General features: G+C 49.7%; 1 protein-coding gene across 3 annotated transcripts in view; it reads right to left on the reverse strand.

Annotated features, from left to right (window-relative positions):
- The window catches only part of DGKD (diacylglycerol kinase delta), a 120093-nt gene that overhangs the window by 82725 nt on the left and 25310 nt on the right, over positions 1 to 12058 (reverse strand). The gene's annotated exons all lie outside the window — the stretch shown is intronic.

A 12058-nucleotide genomic window follows, 5' to 3' on the forward strand; every position in this document is an offset into this window, starting at 1 on the left:
GGCTGCCTGGGTGAAAATAAGGGTATGTCCGGGTTCAGCTCTGAACCTGGACAACCCCTTTAATGATGAAAACTGATCTGTACGGACCAAGAAGTGGCACCTATTAGGTCTAGTGGCCAGTGCAAAAAGAATTTGGTATATTTAAAAATAAGATTATCAAGCGAGCATCGGACGTCACATGCACCGAGCCCAGTGACGAGGATGAAGCTCCTGCCCTCAGTCTCCTGCTGATCGCACAGGCGCAGCCCTCAGTGGGTACTGCGCCTGTGCGAGAGTCCGTTCGGCGTGAGGGAGGGGGAGGAGAGGGAGGAGAGGCTGTGGCAGGCTGGGGGCGGTTAGACAGTGCAAGGAAGGCGGGCTGGGCACTGAAAGAGGGGCGGTACTGGGCTCTCTAAGGAACAAAACGCCCCTCTGGGCACATTCAGGACTCATTTGCATATCAATAAAAGTCGTTTTTTGCAGAAACTGCTGGACGGATTTCAAGATAAAACAGCACAGCCTAATCCAGGTAAGCTGTGCTTCATGGCTGCTTTAAAATCGTTTTTTGGGTTAGGGGAGGTGACAGAATCCCTTTAAGTATGCCAGAAAAGGAGCTGCTCATAGAGAGCAGCTCTCGGCTCTGGCTTATAGAGGGTGGTCTACCGCTCCCCGCTCCTCTTCCCCTCTATGACGCTCATATGGCCTAGTAGGGCATATGACAGGAGTTGCCTTCCTAAGAAAAACGGCATAGAGTTCAATGCAATCTATTGTTCCTCATTACCACAAGAGGCTGGAAAGGTTATCAGTGGATTACTAACAGGTATCTTGAGGAATACAACGGCAGCACAATAAACAGTAAATGTCAGCATGATATTTATTTTCTATATAATATTACTATGCAGTCTGTTTAGTTGTATTTTTATCTTTTGCATCCTCAAACCTACAAGCTGCAGCCCCCCTTTGATCTTGTGCACATAAAGACAGCTATTACCCTCGCTCCTTCTCTTATATGGAAACAAAAAATAGCTCTTTACTAAAATAGAAAAAAAAACTCAATTTAAATGTCTCTACGGCTCCACATAAACGTGGTGCAGTGGTAAGTTATGTATTTAGTTTGTGTCATAGACAGGGAACTGTGCCACTTCTTTGGTAGGAAAACAGAGGATTTCCAGAAAATATGTAAAGCCTGTAGACCATCCATCATCCAGAACAAAGAAATAGTAGCTTTGCAAATCATACCACCCACGCACCTCAGTGTAAACCACAGCCGCCCAGCGGGTACATAAACTGGCTCCAGATTCTACAATAGAGAAATTTTTACCATCTGTAACATGGCACTCCCTCTTCCCTAGACTGCGCTCTGCAGAGATTGATTTAATTGTGCTTGTTTTTTTTTTTGCCTTTATCATTAACTCTTTGATCCGGGGACTATTATACGTCTCCCTGTTGACCTTCCTGTCAAATGCACTTTGTTTCTTTGATGGGTTTGGCTGCTGAATATTACACCACATTTACTGTGTGGGGGTGCACTTATTTATTACTGCTATTGCTCGTACATTGGGATTGGCACAGGCACTGGCCGTGTGCATTCCGCATCACGGACCCGTTCACTTGAATGGGTCTGCAATCACAGAGATGCTGAACGGAGGCACGGATTGGAACCCCACGGAAGCACCCCTGAGGGGGTGAACACATGCCAGACAGTGTACCCGGGACAGGGCATCCGCGTTTCCCTGTAACCGGCCTGCCCTGTGTTCCACTGAAAACGTAAAGTTTTGTAGGGAGAGAAACCATCGGGTGACCCGGGCATTTCTGTCCTTGGCCTGGTTCATCCACTTGAGAGGGGAGTGGTCAGTCACCAGGCGGAATTTTATCCCCAATAAATAATAGCGGAGAGACTCGAGTGCCCACTTGAGCCAGGCACTCTCTCTCCACTATACTATAACGGGTCTCGACTGTGGTGAGCTTACAGCTGAGGAAGACAACGGGATGCTCCTCCCCGTTGACTTCCTGAGACAGTACAGCACCAAGGCCTACTTCGGAGGCATCGGTATGTACTCTAAACTTCCTTTTGAAGTCAGGCGTCACCAAAACCGGGGAATCTGGTTAAACCTTTCTACCAGACCGTCCGTTTGCGGATGGTAAACGGACATCCGTAGCCGTTTCATGTGCAGCAACTTACAGAGTTCCCTCATCACCTTGGAGATAAAAGGGGTCCCTTGGTCGGTCAGAACCTCTTTAGGTAGTCCTACTCAGGAAAACATCTCCATTATTTCCATAGCTATGAGTTTGGCCGAGGTATGTCGCAGTGGCACCGCCTCCGGGTACCTAGTGGCGTATACTCTAGAATGACTAAGATGTGTTGATGCCCTCTGGTGGACTTCGGTACTGGGCCTATGAGATCCATAGCTATTCGGTCAAACGGTACTTCGATAATCGGGAGAGGTACTAGGGGACTACGGAAATTTGGCTGGGGGCTAGTTATCTGGCAGGTCGGGAAACACTTACAAAACTCTCCTACCTCTTTGAATATGCTGGGCCAGTAAAACCGCTGTAGAGGGACTTCCGGTTCCGGCGCGCGCATGGCCAGCCGCTAGTGAGAAGCGCTCCGCTCGGCCGGCCCGAATTCAGCGAAATCGCCGCATACCGGGGCTGAGACTAGCCCCCAATCCCCCCGGGAACATCGAGGGGCTTCACATGGAAAAGTTTGTGGACCGGGGCGGCTCGCAGAGGGAAGTTCCAACACTACCCCCGACGGGAGACGAACTGAAAGCTAGGGGCAAGATGGCGCCGGTGTCCGAGAAGCGTCACAGGCTCATCCGCTCGACTTCCCAGTCCACACAGAGAAGTACCGAAGCGTCCGGGTCGGAGGACGAAGAAGGAGATTGTGGCCTCCTGCCGAAAGGTGATATAACCTCCTCGTGTAAATCTATGGCCATAGAAGTAGCTAAGCTCCTGGCCCCGGACATTAAAGCCTCGCTAGAGGCCACGGTTGCGACGGCTTTGAAACAGCTGCAGTCTGAGGTGGCACAGCATACCTCTCAGATCACAGAGGTACAGCACAGAGTGGTGCAGATCGAAGAAGATCTGGAGAAAGCACAAAGTAATATCGCTGACCTCCTGCGTAGTAACCAGTTCTTAAAGGAAAAGATAGATGATTTAGAGAACCGCTCCAGGAGGAGCAATTTGCGGATCATTGGGTTACCTGAGTCGATCCCTCCGAATCACTTGGCGGACATATGTGAGGAGGAAATACCGCAGGCTTTGGGGCTGAGGGGCACGTGTGTGGTGGAGAGAGAGCATCGCCTGGGTCCGCCTTTACCGGCGGGGTCGCGCTCTAACAACGCTAGACCGAGGGCGACGATTGTGAAATACTTGAATTATGCGGCCAAGGAGGCCATATTGGCGAAGTTCAGACGTAAAGAGCAACCCCTAATGATCAGGGGTAACAGGATCCTCCTTTTCAGCGACTACTCCGCTGAGGTGGCGAGGCGAAGAAAGGAGTTCACTCCGCTCTGCTCAGCGCTGGCTAAGCACAAGATCAAATTCGCTCTACTATACCCTGCCACCCTGAGGATTTTCCGTCCGGATGGGTCGATTGATACTTACCACTCGCCAAGGGAGGCAAGAGAAGCGTTGGAGATGGACCCTCTATATTCGGACATGTTCATGTCCTTGTCCCAAAGATCCACGGCATCATCCAGGGGAAGAGGAGCAAGACAGAGCCCGGGCAGATCTATGGCACGTGCAGCGGAAGCTGATCTGCGGGAAGCTGAAAATGTGTGACTGTAATCGCCTCTAAGCAGAGACTTTACCTGTGGCAGGATCCCTGGCGGGACACGTGAGAGATCAACGGACCTGCTGTTATGTTGATTTTGGGTTGTAGTTGTCTGTTAAACTCAAGGCATAGGGCTGGAGGGTGGGGCATGGTGGGAGAAGGATTGGGATGCGGTTGGATTTTAGTGGCGACAACAGCTACGCGGTAGAATGCGCGATAAAAAGCGAAGTCTAGAAAATGTATGTTATTGTTGTGGGGCTGGTTGGGGGGGTTGGGGGGGGCTGGGAGGGGGGGAGGGGGGGGGAGGGAGTTATTACTGATTTGAGACACAGTGTAAGGCTGATACCGGTGCCTCTTATATGTATTACAGGACCGTTTGCTCTCCGGGGGTCCTCCTGCAGTGTCCTTTTCAGTGAGTCACCGACATGAAAGTTGCAACATGGAATGTTAAGGGCCTTCGCTCCCCCACCAAACGTATGGCAGTGCTCCGTTACCTTAAAAAACTGGGCGTTGACATTGCATTCCTGCAGGAGACCCACTTGGAGGAAGCAGATTTTGACAGGATGCGAAAATTATGGGTGGGCCGAGTAGTGGGGTCACCCTCCGTGGGAAGGAAGGCGGGTACTTTAGTGCTTTTTCATAAACGGTTGCGTTTTGATGTACTGTCCGCGACAGCTGACACACTGGGGAGATGGTTTCGTTTGGAGTTAAACTCGCCAGTGGGGCAGTTAGTGGTCCACAATGTTTACGCCCCTAATGGCTCCCAGGCAGCGTTTTACGAGACCCTAGAAAGGGACATTATCTCAGAGCACTCACAGCTGCTGCTGGTAGCGGGCGACTTTAATAGGGTACATAGTGAACAGGAGGATAGAAAGCGGGGGACATTTGCAAACGTAAATAAACGGCAGAGAAGTCAGACGCTGCTTCCGTTACTGCAAAATACGGGGCTGCATGACACATGGCGGTACTACCATCCGGAAGACCGCGAGTATACCCATTTCTCTCATGCCCAGGGGTCATGGTCCAGGATTGACTACCTATTAGCGTCAACAGTCTTGTTGTCTAAAGTGAAAAAGGTGGAAATTGCCGATCTGTTAATCTCGGACCATGCCCCAGTGGTTATGGAGCTCAGGGACGCAGTCCCTAGGGGACAGGATTTTATCTGGCGGATGCCGCAGCATCTGTTAAGAGATAAGGAGTTCACTGACAAAGTAAAAGGATGGTGGTGGGAGTATGCACAGGATAATGCGGAGCATGCGGCCAATCAGCGCTTATTCTGGGACGCGGCTAAGGCGGTACTGAGGGGTCGGATTATGTCGTATACAGTAGGGAAGAAGCGCGAGGCGAGAGAGCGGTATGACCAAGCCACGATGGAGGTGCGGGAAGCCTATACCAGATTTTTGCAGAATCCCACAAACCCCAACAAATTGGCCTGGGTGACGGCTAAACACAGCTTCGATTATTGCCAGGAAACGAGGGAAAAATGGACGGGGGACTATCAGAAGGCGAAATTTTTTCGCTTCGGTAATAAGGCGGGTCGTTTGTTAGCCAATTTAACACGCCCCTTCACTGCACAATCTATGCTGCATCCTCTGAAAGATAGAACAGGAAGGTTATGCAGCCAACCGAAAGAGATGGTAGATATCCTGGGAGAATTTTATCAGGCCCTCTATTCTAGGGATCCGTTTGATCCTGCGGAAGCTAGGAGTATTCTGGATAAAATTGACTTGCCACGATTACCGGAGGAACGGTTAGAGGCCTTAAATGGGGAAATTACGGAAGAGGAAGTTGGGGGCGACCATAAAATCCCTCTCGAACTGTAAGGCGCCGGGTCCAGACGGGTATCCTGCGGAATTTTATAAGTCAATGAACCCGACCCTGACCAAATTGTTTAATAGCGTTATGCTGGGGGGGAGCCTACCTGATTCGGGCAAGATGGCATATATTAAGGTCCTCCCGAAACCGGGGAGGGACTTGAACCTGCCGAGTGCGTATAGGCCTATTTCTTTGATAAACCAGGATGTCAAGATCCTGTCCAAACTCTTAGCCACCAGGTTGGCGCAATGTGTACCTGAACTGATTGGCCCTCATCAAGTGGGGTTCATGAAGGGGAGGTCGGCGGTTACAAATATTCGCAAAGTATTAGCTAGTCTGCATGCGAGTGGGGAGGTGAAAACAGCACCATGTCCGGCGTTGCTTGCGATTGATGCCGAAAAGGCTTTTGACAATGTCAACTGGCAATGGCTGGACATGGTGCTGGACAGGTTCAACGTCATGGGTCATTTTAGGAATTACATAGGGGCGCTGTATGAGGTTCCTCAGGCGAGAGTAAACATACCCGGCTTCCTATCCAGGTCTATAGTACTGGGCAAGGGAACCCGTCAGGGCTGCCCCCTGTCTCCGTTGCTCTTTAATTTGGCGATGGAACCTTTGGCGAGGTGGCTGACTCATTCGGATTTATTTGACGGAATCAGAATAGGGAGTAAGGTGCTGAAAGTTAGCTGTTTTGCGGACGACATCCTGCTGTATATGGGGGCTCCAGAGGCCCAGTTGGGGAAGGTGTTGGAGGCATTAAGCGCTTATGGGAAAGTAACGGGTTATAGGGTCAATGTAGACAAAAGTCAACTATTGTTTTTGGGGCGAACACCGCAATTGGGGGCCTGCACGATGAGTGGGGTGGAGATTCGGAAAGATTATATAACTTATCTGGGCATCAAGATCGGTCGCACCCCGAGCTCGCTGTATACCCTGAACTATCCCCCTCTTTTCTTGAAAATAGAATCTGAGTTAGAAAGGTGGCGGGATCTGCCCTTGTCTCTCTGTGGTAGAGCCCACTTAATCAAGATGATGAGCTTCCCGAAATTGCTTTACCCGCTTCAAATGATACCTCTGTTACTGAAACATGTGGATGTGGTGAGGATGCGGCGGGCATTTAACCGCTTCCTGTGGAAGACCAAACGACCGTGTATCGCCTATGCCAAGCTGACTATGCTACGGGATGAAGGGGGGTTGCAGCTTCCTGATATCCGCCACTATAATCTGGCGGCGCTGTTTAGGCACGCGCGAGATTGGGTATGGGATACTGCTTTCTACTCGGCGACTTGGCTCGAGAAAGAACTTGCTGGCAGGGAAAATTTAGAGGCTCTACTGCATTCCAGGCTCAGGGACATCCCGGCGTCGATTAAGCAAGCCGTTTTGTTGAGGGATACCATAGTGGCGTGGAAGGCCATTAGGAAGATTTACGGGCTCCCGTGTTACATTTCTCCTAGAATGCCGCTGTGGTCACTCCCGGCCTTCCCCCAGGGCAGGGAGAATGCTCTGTTTCAAGTATGGAGGAACAAGAACATCGTGAAACTTAGTGATCTATTGTTGGAAAACACGGTCCAATGGTTGTCGTGGGACCAGCTTAAAAGAAAGTATGACATGCCAGACGCACAGTATCTTCCTTACCATCAGATCAGGAGTTATTGTAAAACTCAGGCGAGTTCCTTGGGAGATGTGGAGAACCTGGCCTGGTTTGCGGCTCTGTTGGGCAATAGTGGTTCCCACATGTCCCTGTCGGAACTGCACAGTAGGCTTCACAACATTCAAACGATAGGGCTGGTGAAAGGGGCGTACAAGCTTTGGGAGAGGGAATTGCTGGATCAGAATATTGCAAAAAAAATGAGAGTGGGGTTTGAATTGGTAAGGCGGGCCACATATAATGAGCTGTGGAGAGAGTCGCAGCTAAGACTCATGCATAGGGCAACATATGCCTTCAACCTGTCGTATCGTGACGCCCCTGCTCATTATCTGCGGAACTGCCCCAAGTGCAATCTCCAAAGTGCCGGATTGTTACATGCCATGTGGGAGTGCCCGAAAGTGAGACCCTTGTGGCAGAAATCAATAGACACAATAAAGGAGTTCTGGGGGGAAACGGTGGGATTGACACCTCAACAGTGTATTTTCCATTATATACCCTTGAATCAGAATGAGGAAATGGGTACAGTAGTCACCAAAGGAGGGGTACATCTTATGTTGATGTCTGTGAAGAAAACTCTTTTGAGACATTGGTTGGAAGGGTCAGTGCCGTCTTGGGAGGAGGTATTGGGCACGATGAAGGCTGTCCTTTATCTGGAAAGACTTGAGGTGGAGCAAGATAAGGAACGTATGATTGAAAAGTTTGTTAAAAAATGGAGGTGCTTCATTGAGAAGCTGTTGTCACGGGGGGAAATTGGGGAGCTTATGCGCCCGTTCAAGCTGACCAAATGGTACCTGGAAGCGCAACTGGCTAATAAGTTGGGATTACTGGAGGCTTAAACCGGAAAGTATGTGATAAGATAGGCTTTTTCATGTAAGGCAATCAAATCAATGTTTTTGGGGTTGGGGGGATGGGGGGGGGGGGGGGTTCAGGGATGGGGGGGGGGGTGGCGGGCTGGGGAGGGGAGGGGAGAAAAGTTAAAATGAGTGGAATGGAAAAATGTTGTGAGACGATCAATGTTTCTTGCTTGTGCAATGTATCTTACTTCTTTGGACATCAACGTCTGTATGATATGTATTGTCTGCATTTTTCCACTTCAATAAAAAGAAGTTTAAAAAAAAAAAAAAAAACGCTGTAGAATACGATCCTGAGTTTTCTGCAGCCCGAGGTGACCCCCGATAACGTGTTGGTGGGCTAGATCTAACACATGCTTGCGATAAGCCTTGGCGACAACCAATTGTTCAATAGGTTCACCCCATAGTTGGTTTACCCGATACAACATATCCTGATGAACCACATAATGGGAAAACACTGACTCTGCCCCAGGTTGTTGTGGTTCACCATCTACTATTAACACATTTTCCCAGGCACGGGATAGGCTTGGGTCCCGATGTTGGGCGGTACCAAAATTATCCCTGGAGACATTGAGGTCTGCCAATTCAGGACCCGGCGGCCAGTCCTCCACATCTCCCACCATCACACTCAGCGGGGTTGTCTCCCCCTCTTCTACCAAAGTGGCGGTTACCCCTACCGCTGGCCCTTCGGTCTCAGGTTCCCAGGGTTCTGGTCTCCCCCCTGAGTCGGGCCACTCTGCTAGGGTTACCCCTCTCTCATGGGCATCAGTCACTCTCATAGCAGACCACATTGCCGGGAAGCCCGGGAAGTCTCTCCCTATTATGAGTTCATAATGTAGATTTGTGGCGACAGCCACCTCGTAGGTCCATCTACAGGCCACCGTAGTTAGAGACACCAGTGCGGTGGGGTAGTCTTTTAAGTCTCCATGGATGCACATCACCCTGACTCTCCAGCCAGTATAATCAGGGGACCACATCAGGGTAGCCCTTACTAGGGTCACCAGACTCCCTGAGTCCAGCAGAGCCTCTGCCAGAGTGTCTCCCACATCCACCTGGCACAAATGATCTAGAGACTCTGGGGTACCTGTTGCACACAGCCTCCTGGCATATAGCGACTGACGGTAGCCATAGTTAGTATCCATGATTGGGACAGCCAGCCCTTACATGGCTAGGCTCCTGACACCGCCAGAAGACTATCAGAGCCAGGTCTGCCGTAGGTACATCCCGGGCAGGTTTTATTGGCTCAAATCTCCGGGCCTGGGGTGGAGATTTCCGGGGTTTGCCGACCCCCCTCCCGACAGAACCCTCCTTTAGATTCCTGGTAGCTTCGTAGCGTTCCACCAGGTCCACCATCTCAAGGGCATTGCCAGGAGAGAACATCCAGAACATATTGGCCAACAGACGATCCAGCATAGCAGTGGGACTTAGCACGTCAGACTGTAGCCATTTTTGCAAGAGGTGAAGTAAGTTATAATACTGGGGTCTTGCAGGCTCAGCTGGGTTGAACCCGGATGTACCCGCTGGGCCCGGACCAACACATTTCCCCGCAGTCTTGCCAGAATATCACCCTTAATTTTCTGGGAGTCAGCCGCTTGATTGTACGGCAAGTCGAAACACACCCGCTGGGAATCGGATGCCAGGAACGGAGCAACGACCTCAGCCCACTGGTCACGGTGTAGCTTTTCCCTGATGGCCACTTTATCGTACATCGCCAGGTAGGTTTCGATGTCTGCGGGGGTCATCTTAGGAATCACGGCATGGACTGCTTTCTGGGCATCGTGGACGCTCGCGGTTGCTCCTGCTTTCTGCAAAGCCATCAAGTGTTGTAGCAGCAACTGGTTAGTCTCCTGCTGCTGCTTATTAGCCTCGTGTTGCTGCAGGTTTGTCTCTCGCTGCTGCAGATTAGCCTCCAGGAGGGCCTTTACAACAGCCTCCATTTTGTCGTGGGGCACTGGTTGTAATACAACTGGTTTAATGTATGACATACAACCGTGCCTGAAAAATGCAGAGAAAAAAAAAAAAAAAACAGCATTCACGCCAGCCTCACTGCTTATGCCCACATCCTCCACCAATTGTGGGGTTTCGCTCTTGTAGACAGGATTAGCGGACGCAGTATAAAGGCAACAACAAATTCTTTGGATCAAACAGTTCAACGTTTTATTCACACTTTAGGCAAGTGACAAAACAAGCAGTCATAATCAAACAAAAAGTCACCTTGCGGTGTTGGTGGTAATTCACACCATGAGGCAATTTTACCTCAAACAGTCTTTGACCATAGCAGCACCAACCTGTTTTCACGCCAAACAGGTAGAAAGCCTTCATCCAGACACAAGGCTCCCAGATCTCAACACAGAGACACGGCTTCTGAGCCCAGCTGCCTATTTAAGGACAGCCAGGTGCTGCCAAAACACAGACCGGCACTTAAAATCCGGTCCGGTATTTGACCTCACTTGGCTGTAAAACAGCCCAGCAGCACATGCTGGGAGGAAAATACTTGTTTTCCCAGACGAAACCTCTCACTTTGTCACTATATATGCCACTTTTGTGGTATATATCTGATTCAGATTCTGTCGTACGCCATTTTGTGGCAGAATCTGCGACTTCTTCCCTGCTAACGCCAGGTCCAAAAAAGGGGGTGCGGCATGGGCGGGCCGACAGGCCAGTTTCATTCATAACTTTTTACGCCTAGATTAGGCGTAGAAAATTATCTGAATGTAAGACATCAAGGAAGCTGGCTTACATTTAGACCGCGCTGGATACGCCAAAGTTATGTATAGGCTGACACCTTTACGTAACTTCAGCGATCCACCATCAGCACAGGGGCTTATTAAGACTGGCATCTAAAACGCCGGTCTTAAAAAATGTGCTCCTTAGTTTTTATTGACCGACTTTATTAAAATAACAAATTGGGGGAGAATGGGGAAAAATAGTAAATTAATCTTTGGTCATTACTCCGCTGTGTGTGAAGCCACGACCATCTCCACTTCCAGTTGGACTGACATGCCGGCTTCACACACAGCGGAGGAGAGCAGCTGCAGGGATGATCGCACGGTAAGTACTCTAGCTCGCTCCCCTCTGTAGAGGCTCCATTGCCACCAATGAGCACCGGCGATCACATATAAGCAATAGGGAATTGGCAAAATCATGCATTCCTACTGGAACACACTGCCACTGATGATTTACAATTGTATTTGCCAGGAATCATATTGGTGGCACAGAGGAATGAGAAGACAGGGCTATCTTGTCTAGCCCTGTCAATCAAAGGTGAGAGGGAGTGCATTGAGCACAGAGGGGGCGTAGCTGTAATGCTGCTCCACGAGCTACTCCCGGTGACCCAACTGCCTAATCTGCATAAAAAAGTACAGATTACTCAGCAGCTGTTTAAGATGCAAACAAAAGAAATATATAGTTTAACTCAACATGATCAACCCTACCAGGCAGTATGCCTGGTTTAATAGGGTTGATCATGCTGACAGAGGCTCTCTAAAAGACGATATATTGCAAGATTGCTTTATCAATGAGAATGATTTTGCAAGTGAAAAACCATCACAATTTTTTTTTCTTGTTGCTGAGTGATAAGATATATACACACTTGTTCTCAATAGAGATAGGTGAGTAAGCTACTGCCTGACACCTCTAGTGATGGAATGTCTCCCTTGAGAGGCGCTGATATTCAACATGCCCGATCTTTGACATCTTCTGTTGAGGGAGTGTCTGCACACCTCCATACAAAAAAGGTAATGGGCTGGTCCCACCAAAATCAGCAGGTCAGTGGGACCTGCTGACCATGTAACATGTATGGTGGTGTCCCGACTTTTTCCACGACAATAGATGTCAGAGAAAAGAAGGACTGGGCATGTTGGTGTCTGGCAGTGGCTTATTTTTTAAAAACAAATGCATGGTTGGCCTTATGTGCCTTTATATGGGGGAGAGGGACGTATATATTTCAGATGCATGGCCACCTTTAGAGACCTACCGGTAGACAGC

The sequence above is a fragment of the Bufo gargarizans genome, chromosome 4 (assembly GCF_014858855.1).
Source record: "Bufo gargarizans isolate SCDJY-AF-19 chromosome 4, ASM1485885v1, whole genome shotgun sequence".
In the NCBI taxonomy this organism is placed as follows: domain Eukaryota; kingdom Metazoa; phylum Chordata; class Amphibia; order Anura; family Bufonidae; genus Bufo; species Bufo gargarizans.